The sequence below is a fragment of the Erythrolamprus reginae genome, chromosome 3, assembly GCF_031021105.1.
Source record: "Erythrolamprus reginae isolate rEryReg1 chromosome 3, rEryReg1.hap1, whole genome shotgun sequence".
NCBI lineage: Eukaryota > Metazoa > Chordata > Lepidosauria > Squamata > Dipsadidae > Erythrolamprus > Erythrolamprus reginae.
This window is the reverse complement of record NC_091952.1, coordinates 16,535,927-16,553,021: the sequence shown is the minus strand read 5'-3', so window position 1 is coordinate 16,553,021 and position 17,095 is coordinate 16,535,927. Positions and strand designations below refer to the sequence as shown.

Genomic DNA, 17,095 nt, shown 5'->3' with positions numbered 1-17,095 from the left:
TGGAGAGCTGCTAGAAAAACATCAGTTCTTGCTTCATTATACAGCTGAGTGCACAAGGAAACACAACACTTTAGGCTGTGCAGGAAAGTGCATTCAGTCATAGTTCGTCAGTTTTGCAATGAATAATTAACTGCTGGAAAGTACCTTGGAGGTCTTCTAGTCTAACCTTCTGCTCAAGCAGGAGACCCTACACCAGGGCTATCAAACTTGTGGCCTGCAGGCTGGATGTGTCACGTGCTGGCCCGGCCATGCCCGGATAAAGTCACATGATGATACAAGTTTGACACCTCTGCTCCAGGGGTGGGTTCTTCCTAGTTTGGGCCAGTTCATCTGAACCAGTAAGCAACCTGTTGGTGATGTCACAATGACATCACGGATCTGGTTCGGTTGGTGCCAGTCAGTGGTTGCTGCCAAGTTTCTGGCACTGCATGCGGTGTTCAGTTTTTTAAAAATTATTTTCAGCACTGCACATGTGCATTGTGTGCATGAAGCATGCGTGTGCCTATGAGGAGCATCCCTGCAGTGGGGGAGGAAGCAAATCTATAGCGAGGTAAGTTAGAACCCACCCCTGTTCTTCTCTATACTCTTTCATACACATTGTTGTCCCATTTCTCTTGAAAAACCTTCATGGTTGGAGCACCCCCAACTTCTGGAGACAAACCATTCCTCTGATACAATTAATCAGTGTAATCTTAATTGTCAGTAAATTTCTCCTTAGTTCTAGGTTACTTGTCAAGACATTTGTTAAGCGTTCAGACTGCCAGATCTTTGATATCTTCTTACCTTATAAATAGCACAATTGGCTAAAATGACTGCCAAATCTATTGAGTCTACTACCTCAATATATTACATATAAAACTAATATGCAATATACATAGTCTCCAAATTTAGGTAGAGTATACTTCAGGTACTTAATGAGATTTTCTTGTCCTGTTTTTTGATTTTTTTAGAGATTTTAGAAATAGAATCCAAGATTATATATTTTGTTTGTTTAATATGTGAAGCAACAAAGTTAACAAGTGGCTTTTTTCCACTGTTCCTCCTGCAGTTAGTTTTTTAGAAAGCTTATTGCTTGTCTTTACTGTATTTTCTACCAATAGAAGGCTTGGCATAATGGGCCATTATTTACTCATGGTTATTTGATTGGTTTAAGGTTCACTGAATTTTTTATCCATAATTTTTGCAATAATGCTACAGTTAGGGAGTTATTTTTTTCTCTCTGTTTTTCTTTGGTTAGGATGTGAGCAGATGTTGACAGGCAAATGAGAAATCTTTAAAAAGTAAATGCTGTTGGGTGGTAGTGGTGGGTAGGATTGGATAGCTTAGTTTTTCAAGTGGAGCCCAAACTTAGAAGTTTGGGGCTGGTCAACATATTTGTAATATTGACAAAACATCCTGGTAATTTCCACAAAATGGCTGCCATGGTGGATATGAGCAGTTGCAAGTTATCCATTTCTTGGGAGTAATAATACTTATAAATACAATATACAGGTTAGAATTACTTTTTCTGTACATTTAGATGTCTAATAACAAAAATATTATTTTAAAAAGCTAAATGCTTCAGTGTTAGCAACAAATTGTGAGCTCAAGGCTTATGAGCAAATTAGATGAGTTGCTTCTACATTTCAAGATGATATTGTCTTTACCATAACTGATCTAAACACAAAGCTGCAGCAGTAGAAATCTGGTGTTTCCTTGACAACTGATAAAAACACAAGTGCATAAAAACCAAGATAGAAGGATGCGGCACTCATAAATAGCGTGGGTTGGGACAGCAGTTGCTTAATCAGTTGAGGTTACATGCAAAGTAAGGAGAGAAAAGACTTGTGAGAAGTGCAGTGATAAACTTCGTAGCATTTGGATTGGATCTACAAAAAAAATCAAGGAGGCAAGAGTGACCAAACCCGAGTATGATTTGGTGTGCTTAAGGTATGCTTCATCTTTTTTTTTTCCATGTTAACATATAGAAAGATTCATGAGCCAGTGTACTTTGAGGTAGTCATGTTCCTTGTTTATGCTTTTTTTTTCTTTTTCGTGTCCATATGGAAGCATCCAGTAGTTCTTATTAAATCACTTTTCTGCATTTATAAATCTGTATTTGTATTGGCTAGTCTTACATCCTTACTGTGTCTTGAGATTTCTTAATCCTTTCCTTGCAAGGATGCAGAATTTTTACTAAGAGAGGCATTACATGGAGGAATGCATGTGTCCAAGTCTGTATTTTTTGAAATCTAAATTCCTTAAACAGAAAAGGAATTTGGTATTTTCTCCTATAATATGCAAATAAATGGCACTCAATTTTTATTTATATAAAGTTTGCTCCATTTTTAACTTTTAAATTAATAACAGGAAATGTTGCCATTTAGAATTGAATGTAAATGATTTCAGGTTTAAAAACCTAACTGGAACCAAATACTCCACTTGAGCATAATGAATTACATAAAATTGGAAAACAATGCTTATTTCTGTTAAATTTTAATGCTCTGCAACAGTTTTGGTATTTTGGGGAAAATGTATGCTATAAATGGTAACTGATAGAAGAAATTTATCCAGATAAACTTTAAAAAAATGCAAATTTTAATTACAAAAATTGTAATGAGTTCCTTCTAAAGCAGTTAATAACTGCAGCAGGTAGTATGCAAAAAGATGATGATTTTTATATCTCCACAACTGCATTTCATTCATTTATCTGTTAATCTCCATAACAAGATCGCTGACAGAAGGGTACACACCTACGTACACCTGTTGTACGAATGACTTAAGTACAGTTTCCAGTGTGAAATGAAATGTAACTATAACTGCTAGTTTAAAAGTTACGTCTTTAAGGAGGGATAACTCTTGAAAAATGAAAATTTTATTTTTAATGGAAAGTCATCTTTGATTTTATACAATATGTTCAATGTTTGAAAATTCCTAGATATGAACAAGGGGAATTGATAAGAAAATGTTATAAAACTTGCAGTCAGGAGTAATGTTCAGTTTCCCAGATGTAAAGGGAGAGAAATTCTGTATTGATGAAGGGTTTCCTTAAAATTGTAGAAGTGGTCCATGAAGATAACAATTTAAAAAAACAATGAACTTGTTTTGGAATTTGGAAGCTTTTTACAAGTATATTTGCACTGCTATATGCATTTATGAATTCACTTAGAGAAACCAAGATGTATATACTGTATATATATATATATATATACACACATATACTCACACATGCATGCACGCACGCACACTTCTAAAAGAACAGAGTATGAATAGGTTGTGTCATCTAGGTTGCTCCTAGATTCCTTTTAAAAAAGAATGATGTAAACCACATTTCACTAATTTTAAATAAAGGCCTGTTACTCCTTTGAATTTTTTACGCAGATATTTAAAAATGGGTCAGCTTCGTTGATGTTGTTTTCTAAGTTTCCAGGGTGCTTTATTTTTCTACAAATTTCTGCAGTTTTCAGCAGTCGAGTTAATCATCAGTTATTTCCTTAACACTATACAATATCATTTTTATCTTTTGTTTAACTTAAAAAATTTTTTTAGAGCTCCTAAATTTGAAAATAGTTATTTTCATTCTCTAGTTTTAGTTTCAGTTTTAAGATTTATTTGTTTACCACATTTTCCTTTTGCCTGCCCTAGCAACTTTGGGCAGATGACAAATAAAATACATACAGGTAGTGCTGGAATTATTACCACGATTGCGCCCAGTATTTCTGTTGCTAAGCAAGCAGTTTTAAGTTAATTTTGCCCCATTTTATGACTTTTCTTGCCACAGTTGTTAAATGAATCACTGTATTTATTAAGGTAGTATTATGGTTGATAAATGAATCTAGCTTCCTCACTTATTTTACTTACCAGGAGGTCATGATCCCCGGGCACTGCAACCAGCATATATATGAACCACTTGCCAAGCATCTGAATTTTGATTATGTGACCATTGGGATGCTGGAACATCGTAAGTGTGAAAAGTGGTCATAAGTCACTTCAGTACTGCTGTAAGTTTGAATGGTCACTAAATGAACTGTTGTAAGTCATACTTATATATCTATAAAGACACATTGTAGTCAGTGAGACCATACTAAAGTATCAGTCATAAGAGCAATTTGTTACATTAATTGAATTTTATGTTTCAGTTCTGTGATTAGCTACACTTCACTCTCCGTTCAATATTTAAAGGGTGTGTGTGTGTGTATATATGTATGTATATACAGTAGTCCCTCGCTATATCGCACTTCACCTACTGCGGCTTCACTTCATCGCGGGTTTTCAAGAAATATTAATGAGAAAAATCATTCGCGGATCTTCGCTGGTTCGCGGGTTTCTGAGGAAGTCAATCGGCAGGTTTTTCAAAAAAAAAAAATCTAAAATTGTAAATACTGTATTTAAATACTGTATCTAAAATAAATACTGTGTGGGAAGGGTTTATAAACACTTAAAACAATGAAAACTTACCAAACAATTACAGTACAATATAAATACTTAAAGTCGATTCCCCATCGCGGATTTCACCTATCGCGGCCGGGTCTGGAATGTAACACCAGCGATAGGTGAGGTCTTACTGTATGTATGTATGTATGTATGTATGTATGTATGTATGTATGTATATATGTATATATGTATATATGTATATATGTATATGTATATATATATGTTTTCGTAGATTTTCACGGGTATATGTATGTAGATTGTTCTGAGTTCGGGTTTTGCCCCGTGTAATATTTTGAGTATTACATTATTACACGGGGCAAAACCCGAACTCAGAACAATCTACACACACATATATATATATCAAATGTTTTTAGATACATACAGAATATAGTTGTCGGCTATGAATAAATTAACTGCCTTGAAATGGTCCTGGGTTGGGCCTAGAGGCAAAAAGGAGCTGTGACGTTCCTTCAATATACCAAGGTGATCCGACATAAAACACACACACAAACATATATATATAATCTTAGGATACAAGCAACAAGTTATTTATTTATTTTATTTATTTATTCGATTTTTATGCCGCCCTTCTCCTTAGACTCAGGGCGGCTTACAACATGTTAGCAATAGCACTTTTTTAACAGAGCTAGGCTATTGCCCCCACAATCCGGGTCCTCATTTTACCCACCTCGGAAGGATGGAAGGCTGAGTCAACCTTGAGCTGGTGATGAGATTTGAACCGCTGACCTTCAGATCTACAAGTCAGCTTCAGTGGCCTGCAGTACAGCACTCTACCTGCTGCGCCACCCCGGCTCAATCTTGCTGAATATTAAAATTAAGGGAGACTAGGATAGCGCTATTTTGGCCTTGTTCTGGCCTCATCAGCTAGCCATACCCTTACTGGGATTTGATCCTGGGGCCTCTGCCTTGTAAGCCAGAGAATTCATATATATAATAAGAGAAAAGTCATATATATAATGACTTTCGTTTTACTTTATGAAATTATATGGAAATTTCTGAAAGAAATATAAAAGCAAAAATATTTTTTATCCAAAGCCTTTTATCTTTTGTATTACAAAGCATCTCCAATAAAATAAGCATGTCTCATTCCTTCCTACCATTGCTTGCACCATGATGGAATTTTCTGCACAAAATGGGCATTCCAAAATATCGCAGAACAAGAACAGATGGGCCTTTTTTGTAGTATTAATTATGCTGTTAGTATCGTTATTAACCCAAGGCCCAGAAAAAGGACCACACTTCAATTGGGTGACCTACTTTAATATATTCACTGTTGAATTCAATTTTAAAATTCTGTAGCCTAACTCAATTTTTTCCCATGCGATAAGCTTGCCTACTCAAAATCTTTATGAGAATGTTGTGTTCTTGGTTATGAATTACTGTAAGAGGCTTGCTCTACATTTGAAATATATATAGGGTTAACACAGTTTCTTAGTCTTACTATTTCTCCCCTCCCTCCACTTCTTCTTCCTCCCCCCTGCCTCTCCCTCTCCTTTCATATAACAATACAGTGGTACCTCTACCTAAGAATGCCTCTACTTACGAACCTTTCTAGATAAGAACCAGGTGTTCAAGATTTTTTTGCCTCTTCTCAAGAATCATTTTCCACTTACATACCCGAGCCTCCGAAACTAAGCAGAAAAGACAGAAAGAAGCCTCCATGGTGCCTCTCTAGGAATCTCCTGGGAGGAAACAGGGCCAGAAAAGGTAGGGAGAAGCCTCTGTGGAGCCTCTAGGAATCTCCTGGGAGAAAACAGGGTCTCCACCCTCCCTGTTGTTTCCCCAGTCGCACACATTATTTGCTTTTACATTGATTCCTATGGGAAAAATTGCTTCTTCTTACAAACCTTTCTACTTAAGAACCTAGTCTTAAGTGGGTGGGACATTTTATTCTATTTTTTATTCTATTTTTAAATTTACCTATTCTGATTTTATGTATGGTGGGACTTGTCTCTGGGTGTCACACGACTTTTGTTGCCGATGACAATTCGTTGCTTTGACAATGACAATAAAGTTGTTGTTGTTGTTGTTGTTGTTGTTATTATTATTATTATTATTATTATTATTATTATTATTATTATTATTAGTCACCGAACGAATTAAGTTCATAAGTAGAGGTACCAGTGTAGAAAGAAATTTGCCCACCCAATCAAGAACTCATATATAGGTCAAGTCATAAACACTCTTTCAGAAAGAATAAAATTTAACTGTTCAATGGAAAACCAAACCCAAGGGTGTCAGAGCTATCTCTGGAGGCAAGCTCCTGTATTGGAGCTGTTACAGAGAAGAGTTGCCTCGCCAGTGGTTCTCAACCTTTCTAATGCCATGACTCCTTAGTACAGTTCCTCATTTTGTAATGACCCCCAACCATAAGTCTAGTGCCAATTCTCCCAACAGAGCTTTAAGCTGATTGGCAGGAAGGCCAGAGGGACACCCCCACTGTAAACACCTGATTGGTTGGATTGTAAAAATATTTTCCAAGGTGTCAGAATAGAAGCTTTATTTCCTAACACCTTGGGAAATTTGTCTTTTACCATGGTCTTAGGCGACTCCTGTGAAACAGTCATTCAACTCCCAAAGGGGTCAAGTGGACTATACAAGAAACACCCCCGGTTTGGTGGTATGGAATATGTGTGTGTCTGGGTGGTGGGCACATTTCACTATGCACTGTTTTATGTTGTGTGTATATAAATTTGTTAAAAATTAATAAAAAATAATTTTAAAAAAACTCCCAAAGGGGTCCCGACCCCCAGGTTAAGAACCACTGCTCTAGGCCCTTGTCCTTTCATTAGTACAGCTGTGTTCAATATTTATTTAGCTGTTTAGTTGATGGGACCTGGAGGAAACCAGCTCTTTGGGATCTTACTGGTCACTGGGAACTATGAGGTACAAGGCGGTCTCAGAGTTTACATTTGCCTTTGAAGGATATTGTAGAATATTTTTATGTGACATATCCCAAGAACAAGTAAAAGTAATGGATCCAATGCTAAATTAATCCCTTAATAGCTATGTAATGAATCCCTTAGTGTGTAAACTTTTAACATTAATAAGCAATCTTAATTATCTTCAGATAAATATGCAGAATAGCAAGACCTTGTCAACAGTTCTTCATCTGTCCTTTTATTACTTTGATACAAGTTCCATATGTTATCTGCACATAAAGAGAAATTGCTTCTTTGTATTGTAAGGGTAAAGAATTCAATATGTTTGCCTAATTGATGTCAAGGATATGCCAAGGATATGTCTTGTTCCTTTACATATATACTGGCCTATAGCCATTGGCTTGTTTAAAAGAAGCTACTCTCAACTTTTCATCTGCAGCATAGTGAAGTAAATCCTTTCAGTATGTAGGAAGAACATTGTCAGGCCGAAGCTATTGTTTTGAGTTAGAGACTTTAGCCTGCCACAAGTAGAATTGTACTGTGGGAATTGGGGAGGGGTGGTTGCATGAGAGGGAAAAATACTAGCCATAACAACTTCTTTTCAGAGATTCAAGTTCCTCCTTTGTTCAGCACCAGCCGGAAGTACAGGGGAGGATCATGGATGTTGAGAGAACCGGAGTGGTTCATGGGATGAACTTGTGGGTGTGGGGACGAGGGCTGAACCTTAACCTGAGTGGAGAACTGTAGGAAAAGTTAGTATTGGGTTGACTATAGTTCATAAGCAACATGGTTCTGTTAATAAATTGGAACTTGGAAGAAGGCCAAGGTTTGGACTCTAATTTTTTTTCTGAGATACTAATTGGAACATATTGTACATACTCCTGGTCATTTGGAGGATGATGAAGAAATTGAGGACTCTGATACATATAGTGTTTATGAATTAGTGGTGGGCCCGGTATTACAGGTAGTAGAACAGGTGGGAGACCAGCCGCAGAATGTGGCTATGAGTCCAGAATCTAGCAAGGAAGAATCAGACGTTTGCTGGGTCAATCCTAAATTCAGAAGGGTCCAAAAATGTAAGGAACAGGGGTTTGGAAGAAGATATTAAGGGGAGGAATGGGTTAAATACTGGAGTGATGTATTTGGTATGTCGGGGTCAGTGGGGAAGAAGGGTGGAGTTTCAATGTTGTAGGGGTAATTTACAGTCATTTCTGCTGTTTTTGAATATGCTGTGAGTACATAAATCTTATTAAACGGATTAGGCTGGGAAGAATGTATGAGGAATGCAATTAAGAAAGATAATGGGAGGAAGAGGAATGTGCTAGTATGAACTGTATTTTGAATACGGAAGGGAAGAGAAATAAAGATGGAGTTTCTTTGTTTATGAAATACTGCATTTAGTAAGAGTTATTTGTAATAGCTAAAGTTCTACCAGAAACCAGAACAGAACACATCACAATAGTAATGGGGGATACACACTCTGCACCAAGTGGAAGATACAACAGGTTCCTAACAAACCTAGCAGACAAATCCCCCCCCCCCAAAAAAGTAGAAAAGGGAACAATGGAGATGAAATGATAGAAGGTATTGAAGCTACAGGAACTTTGGGGGGAAGTGATCATGTAATATTGGAATTTAACATTGTGCAAACACAAGCAGCAGAACAAAGTCAAACTAGAGTCTTGGACTAAGAGAGATAATTTCAATAAACTTAGAGAACTTGGGAAGGATTCCATAGATGAGAATCCTCAATGGGAAAACAACTCAAGAAGCTTGGGAAATTTTGAAAAGTGAGATTATAAAAGCCCAATCTATCTTAATACCAATGAAGAAGAAAAATAATAGCTCTCAAAAGAAACTAGCATGGCTGCATAAAGAATTGACAAATTTAAAGACAAAAAGGACGAGTATAAAGAGTGGAAGGGGGGGGGCAGAATATCAGCAAATAGTCCGAGCCTGTAAAGATGAAATGAGGGAAACTAAGGCTCACAGTGAACAAAGGTTTGCGACAAAAGTAAAAAAAATATCAAAAATCTGCTTCCAACATATAAAATACAAGAAAAAAGTCAAAGAACAATTGGTCTGTTGCTGGGAGAAAGTGGCAAGAAGGTGGCAAACATCAGGGAGAAAGCAGAGCTACTTAACTTGTTTTTTGCATCTGTCTATACAAAGGAGGAAAAAACAGTCAACTTATCAAAAACAGTACCACAAAAAAGGAATTAGGAACACACGTTAAAATAGGGAAGAAAATGGTAATGAACACCTGTCTACCCTAGACAAGTTAAAATCATCAGAACCAGGTGGATTACACCCTAAGGTTCTGAAGGAACTGGCAGACCAGATCCCAGTACCGCTGAACTATATCTTTCAAAGATCCTGGAACACCAGGGAACCGCCAGAAGACTAGAAAAGAGCTGATGTAGTTCCCATCTTCAAAAACGGGGGGAAAAAATAGAACCAGGAAATTACAGACCTGTCAGCTTGACCTCAATACCAGGAAAGATTCTGGAAAAGATAAGCAACGAATCAACAAACACCTAGAAGCAAAGTACAGTAATAACAAAAGCCAACATGGCTTTGTCAAAAACAGATCATGCCAAACTAATCTTATTGCATTCTTTGACAAGGTAAGTAAATTAGTGGGCCAGAAGGATGTTGTTGATGCAATTTACTTGGACTTTAGTAAAGCATTTGATAAAGTAGACTATAGCCTTCAACTAGATAAAGTAGAAAAATGTGGGTTAGACAGAAACACTACCAGATAGATTTGAAACTGGCTGACCAACTGCACAATGTTTAGTGCTCAATGGAACTGCATCTACGTGGAGGGAAGTATAAAGTAGAGCAGTGATTTTCAACCTTTTTTGAGCTGCGGCACATTTTTTACATATACAAAATCATGGGGCACATTGAGCGGGGGGGGGGACTGGGGGGGGCTAAAAAAAGTTTGGACAAAAAAAATCTTTCTCTTCCTCCCTTTCGCTCTATTTCTCTCCCTCTTTCTCTCTCTTCCTTCCTCTCTTTTTTGCTCTTTCTATCTCTCCCTCCTTCCCTGCCTATCTTTCTCTCTCTCTTGCTTTCTTTCCCTCTCTCTCTCTCTTTCTTTCTCTTTCTCTCTCTCTTGCTTTCTTTCTCTCTCTCTTGCTTTCTTTCTCTTTCTCTCTTGCTTTCTTTCTCTCTCTCTTTCTCTCTCTTGCTTTCTTTCTCTCTCTCTCTTGCTTTCTTTCTCTTGCTTTCTTTCTCTCTCTCTCTCTTCCTTTCTTTCTCTCTCTCTTTCTCTCTCTTGCTGAGCTTCGCGGCACACCTGACCATGTCTCGCGGCACACTAGTGTGCTGCGGCACACTGGTTGAAAAACACTGAAGTAGAGTACCCCAAGGCTCTGTTTTAGACCCAGTACTCTTCAACATCAATGACTTGAACAAGAATTTGTGAATACTCCAATACTGGAAATTTTTAAGATGTTGGATAATTGTTTGTCTGAGGGTTTCCTGCTTTAAGCAAGGGGTTGCACTAGAAGACCTCCAAGGTCCAGTCTAGTCTAGTCTAACCAGAATATTTTGAGCAATATAAAAGTTCTAACTAGTTTTACTAGAGGTAGTTACAGTAGATAATATCAATATAGTAGATAATATAAATAATATTTATCAGAAAGAAAACACCACCTTGATATGGATTGTCATTAGGATCCACAATTGTGGCTTGCCAATGAACAGGGCCTGCATGTAGAATACTGAAACTAGTTTCCTCTAATGTGGGGGGAACAAGCAGGGTCAGACGGGAAAGTAACCCGGCTCCAGAACAAGCAAACAGTTCTCTCTGTGTTTCTTTAATTCTTCCACAAGCCTCTTGATGGGTTATTTGGAGTCTGCAAAAATTCCCAAGCTGCTCCTGGGCTACTCTGAAGTTACAGAAGGGGGAGTTGTTTCAAGTTTCAGGTTTTATTGGATTTATATGCCGCCCCTTTCCGAAAACTCGGGGCGGCTAACAGCAATCATAAACAGTATACAATAATAATCCAATGCTAAAAGCGAATTAAAACCCCTTAATATACAAAACCAAACATACATACAAACATACCATGCATACAATTGTAACGGCCTAGGGGGAGAAGAAATCTTAATTCCCCCATGCCTGGTGGCAGAGGTGGGTTTTAAGTAGCTTACGAAAGGTAAGGAGGGTGGGGGCAATTCTAATCTCTGGGGGGAGTTGGTTCCAGAGGGCCGGGGCCGCCACAGAGAAGGCTCTTTCCCTGGGTCTCGCCAAGCGGCATTGTTTAGTTGACGGGACCCGGAGAAGACCCACTCTGTGGGACCTAACTGGCCGCTGGGATTCGTGCGGCAGAAGGCGGTCCCTGAGGTAATCTGGTCCGGTGCCATGAAGGTCTTTATAGGTTATAACCAACACTTTGAATTGTGACCGGAAACTGATCGGCAACCAATGCAAACTGCGGAGTGTTGGTGTGACATGGGCATATTTAGAGAAGCCCATGATTGCTCTCGCAGCTGCATTCTGCACAATCTGAAGTTTCCGAACACTTTGCGGAGATGCCGCCAATAACACGGGGCAAAGCTTTGCTCATCCGCTGCTGCTCATTGACTTCTAGCTTGTAAAAGTAGCCAGGTTCAAGTGGTGTTGGGGAAGACAATTCCATAATAGTCTTGACTTGCTCTGTTATTTGATAATTTAGCTGCCAATCATGCAAAATTAATCTTTGCTCATGAAAATAGGAGAAATTGAGTGGATGAAATGAAACTCTTGAAAAAGAAATAATCATGGGGGGCGGGGGGAGAGAATAGTCCTTGACTATTCAGTTCATTTAATGACTGTTCAGAGGGACTGTAAGAGGGATTTAAGAGCCTTCGGAATGGACATTAATAGCTGGGAAACCTTGACCTCTGATAATTCAGCTTGGAGGCTAAAGACGCAGCAAGGCCTTCTCCATTTCGAGGAGACACTTGTTCGGCAGGCTACGGCAAAGAGGTTGACCCGGAACTAGTAAAATCCAGGGGCCAGGCAGGGGCCAGAATGGATCTGCACTCAGTGGGGAAGGGATTGCCACTCTCAGATTGGCCTTTTTAGTCACACTAGTTGCTGTTCTAGGAACTCTTTCCAGAGCATGATACTATAGTCTTTCAAAACTGAAGGTTCCCAATTGTTGTGGTTAGCTCTGGCCCAGCTCCTGCCCCAAGGACTCTGGATGTGGGGGAGACATCCACATGCTGCAGGCCTGTTTTGCCCCCCCGTGGAATCTGATGATGAAGGCTCCTCTGACCAAAAAGACATGAGTGACAGGGAGGAGGAGAGTGGCAGACAGCTCAGAAGATCAATTATCTAGCTCCTCAACAAGAGTTAATGATACAGCCATGCATGTGGAGAGCGATGCATAGGCAGCAACAACTGAGAGATTATTATCAAAGAAAATGAGGCCACCTGTGGTTGGATGGGGCTATAGTAATTAGTGAGGCTGCTATAAATAGCAGCCTGTGGGTTTGGCCATTGTGGAGGATTATCTGATCATTGTGTTTCGTGACTGCTTTACTGACTTTGACTTTTTGTGTGCTGATTTTTCGCCGCTTTGAAATTAAACCAGGGCAAAATGTGTTTCACTTTGTGAAAGAAGAAGGACTGTGAATTGCCTCACAGCTGCAAGCTAAGTATCACAGAACTGATAAGGGACTTGTACAAATTACCAGTTTGTTTGGAGACGAGTGCTCTTTGCTATACCAAAAGAGGGCTTGGTTTAAGTGAATTTTCATTATAAAAAACATTGTTTTGAATTTTCAAACGTGTGTGTCTGAAATTTGTACCTGTGAATTTTTGGGAGGAGTCTACCAGAGAGCCCGACAGAACACCAATGAATGTCTAGTGATGACAGTCGTGGTTCCAATTGTCACTGTAATCTGAGGACTATCTGTATTATTTATTTATTCAATTTATTTATTTATTCAATTTTTATGCCGCCCTTCTCCTTAGACTCAGGGTGGCTTACAACATGTTAGCAATAGCACTTTTTAACAGAGCCAGCATATTGCCCCCACAATCCGGGTCCTCATTTTACCCACCTCGGAAGGATGGAAGGCTGAGTCAACCTTGAGCCGGTGATGAGATTTGAACCGCTGACCTTCAGATCTACAGTCAGCTTCAGTGGCCTGCAGTACAGCACTCCACCTGCTGCGCCACCCCGGTATTGCTTGTATAGCTGCATGGTAGCAGCACAAACAAATCTCTGACTTCTGTTAGTTAAGCGTCCTGGTGATTTAATTCCATTCCTTGTGAGACAGTGGTTGAAACACCGTGGGGGCTCAAGCTTACAAAAAAGCCATCCCTTATTTCTCCAGGAAGCTGCAGATGTGATTAATCCATTTTCCATAAGTGAGGGAGCCAAAGAAAAGTATTGGAAAGACAATTTTGAGTTATTTAAGGTTAAAGTAAACATGCAAGTCAAGCAGACGGACTGAGTTTAGTACATATGGCTTTGTGCTTTCTGCCAGTAGTACTATGATACAACTTTGTCCACAAAATAGAAGCAATTTTAGTAACTCTAAATTTAAGAGTCATTTTGTCCCAAACACATAAAAGTTACTGAAACAGAAGGTATTAGGAGCTTTGTATGATTCTACCCTTTACTGTATATGCTTTGTTGAGAGAATAACAAGGTTGCTGAACTGGTATTTTTGAGATGGAAATTTCTGTTTTCAAAAGAATTTAAAGTTGTACCATGTAAATTCTGTTCGGGTCTAAGAACTAAATTTGTGAAAAGAATGGTATTTTTAATTTGTGATATTTTCCTATACTCATCTTAATTTAAAGAATAGTCTGAGATAACAGGGAACAATTTTGACAGTTGGAGTGCTATTGGATTGGACTAATTTAATGTTATCAGAAATTATATTTTGTGGAATATCTGAATGGGGCAGTATGCTGACTCCGATAGCTTAGAGAGGGCTGTAAAAGGTATACAGTGTTCCCTCGATTTTCGCGGGTTCGAACTTCGTGAAAAGTCTATACCACGGTTTTTAAAAAATATTAATTAAAAAATACTTTGCGGGTTTTTCCCCTATACCACGTTTTTTTCCACCCGATGACGTCATATGTCATCGCCAAACTTTCGTCTGCCTTTAATAAATATTTTTTAAAATAAACTTTAATAAATAAACATGGTGAGTAATAATCTGAATGGTTGCTAAGGGAATGGAAAATTGCAATTTAGGGGTTTAAAGGGTTAAGGGAAGGCTTGTGATACTGTTCATAGCCAAAAATAGTGTATTTACTTCTGTATCTCTACTTTGCGGAAATTCAACTTTCGTGGGCGGTCTCGGAACGCATCCCCCGCGAAAAGCGAGGGAACACTGTATAGGTCTAAGTGCTATTGCTATTATAAAACTCCTTGGGCCTCTTGGTTTGTACTATTCAATTTGATGAAATGTTGCATCATAGATCAACAGTTTTTGAACCAACTTCAGATCAGGTAACTTTACAGAATGTGACTAAAATCTGGGATATATGGTAAATATAATTTTTTAAATCCCTTTAATGCCAGGTATGGCATATTAGGAAGCTTAAGAGTAAAGCAGATAGATCTGAGGCCATTAGGAAATGTAGTATTTGTGTAATGCAAACTCCTCTGATTGATGAGATATTCAAGGCACAGTGCAGAATTAAGGATACGTGTGGAATCATTAATGCTTTTGATATCTTTCCAAGTCAAGAACTTTCTGTTGATGTTTTTAAAAAAACACAAATTTTTATTGTCTTTAATTGGGAGAAACTGTTATTTCCAAATTTGCTTTAATTATGTCCCATATATTCTAAATCCTGTATTTTTATACCAATACAGGTAGTCCTCGATTTAATGACCACAATTGAGCCAGAAATTTCTGTTGCTATGTGAGACAGTTTGCTCCATTTTACGGTTTTCTTCCCGGAGAATTCTGAGAGTTGAAGTCCACAAATTGTAAAGTTGCCTTCTGGGTAGCAGCATAATACTCCTGGTGGCTGTTACTGGCTTCTGGTTTGATGGTTGCTTTCTTTCATTTCACAAGGACCTTGATGAATGTTGCCCAATTAATTCCAAAACTTTCATAATTTACTTTTAAACTTTAATATTAGATTTGTTACTGTATATTGTTTTTTTTTAAAAAAATATATTTATTAATTTTTTCCTTTAAAAAAAAAAGTACATAGTCATATTTACAGATGAATCTACATCGCATATACATTCCTATCAACATTGTCTTCTAATTAACTTTTAGATTTCTGGATGTTTTATTCCAATGCTTCTTTTAAGTTTCTTTTTTTTGTCCATTGGTACCATTTTGTCCAGGTTTCATAATAGTCCGATTCTTTTCGATTATTAAGTTCCATTGTCAATCTGTCCATCTCTGCACAGTCGTATATTTTCTTGATAATCTCATTGTCTTCAGGTATTTGCGGATTTTTCCAGTTCTGTGCAAATACAATCCTTGCAGCTGTTGTAATATGCAAACTTAAATATTTTACATTTTTAGAATAGTTACCTCTCATAATACCCAATAGAAAAAATTCTGGCGTATATTCTATTTTTGTATTTGTTATTTGACACAACCAATTATTTATTTTTTTCCAGTATTTTCTTGTCTCTGGACATAACCACCATAGGTGAAAGAAGGTGCCTTGAGTGTTTTTACATTTCCAACACATTGGGCTGTAATTTTTGTGCATTTTAGCTAGTCTTTTGGGTGGAAGATGCCAACGGTATAGCATTTTATATTGGTTTTCTTTATATATTGTGGATTTTGTTAGTTTAATATTTCTCTTCCAAATCTGTTCCCATTCCTCTCTATATATATTATGGCCTACGTTTTTCGCCCAGGCAATCATTGTACCTTTAACTATCTCCTCTGGTCTTTCATATTCCATCAGATATTTATATATTTTAGATATTGCTTTTTCTTCCGGGCCTGTCAATAGTTTATCTAGTGGTTGGGTAATTCTTTCTATACCTGATTGTTCTATATCCTTTTTATATCTAGATTGAATTTGTAGGTATGTCCACCAATCTATATTTATATTTTGTATTATTAATTCTTCCCTACTTTTGAGTTTACAGTTTGTATATTGTTTTTATCTTTGCTGTGAGCCGCCCCGAGTCTGCGGAGAGGGGCGGCATACAAATCTAATAAATAATAATAATAATAATAATAATAATAATAATAATAATAGTTAACAATCTTTACATTACATTATTTCAAAGACATAACATATAAAGTCAGGAAGATGGTTATCCCTCAGTGATGCTAAGCAAAGAGCTCCACTCCAAATACTGGAGAAAGAGGAAAGCTGAACAAGATTATACAATGTCTCTCAAGACTTTGCCAGGTGAGATACAGCAGTATTAGTCCCAGGCTCTGTTAAAGAGAACAACCCAACGCAACGTAGTTGACTTCATATACTTGGACTTCAGCAAAGCTTTTTATAAAGTAGATCACAATCTCCTAATCCACAAATTAGAAAAAAAAATCAGGATAGACTACATCATGTGCAGATGGATAAACAGTTGGCTGACCAACCGCACCCAACGAGTAGTCCTCAACGGCTCCAAATCCACATGGAAGAAGGTAGGCAGTGGGGTACCACAGGGTTCTGTCCTGGGCCCTCTGCTCTTCAACATTTTCATCAATGACCTAGATGAGGGAATAGAGGGGGAACTAATCAATTTTGCAGATGACACCTAGCTGGCGGGAATAGCCAACACCTTAGAGTATAGGCTCAAAATACAGAAAGACCTAGATAGATTAAT

At 37.9% G+C, this 17,095-nt stretch overlaps 2 protein-coding genes across 8 annotated transcripts in view; one reads left to right on the top strand and one right to left on the bottom strand.

The window, feature by feature from the left end:
* ZNF831 (zinc finger protein 831) overlaps nucleotides 1–17,095 on the top strand; it is an 85,964-nt gene that overhangs the window by 2,109 nt on the left and 66,760 nt on the right. Inside the window, exon 2 of one of the 7 annotated variants that reach the window (XM_070744530.1) lies at nucleotides 3,844–3,940. The exons of 5 other annotated variants lie outside the window; for them this stretch is intronic. The gene's annotated coding sequence lies outside the window, so the exon portion shown is untranslated. Of the gene's footprint in view, nucleotides 1–3,843; nucleotides 3,981–17,095 lie in introns of all 7 variants that reach the window. One more of the 7 variants, XM_070744529.1, reaches the window with a different exon arrangement.
* Nucleotides 1–17,095, bottom strand: part of LOC139163624 (aurora kinase B-B-like) — a 90,754-nt gene that overhangs the window by 59,656 nt on the left and 14,003 nt on the right. The window lies entirely within an intron of this gene.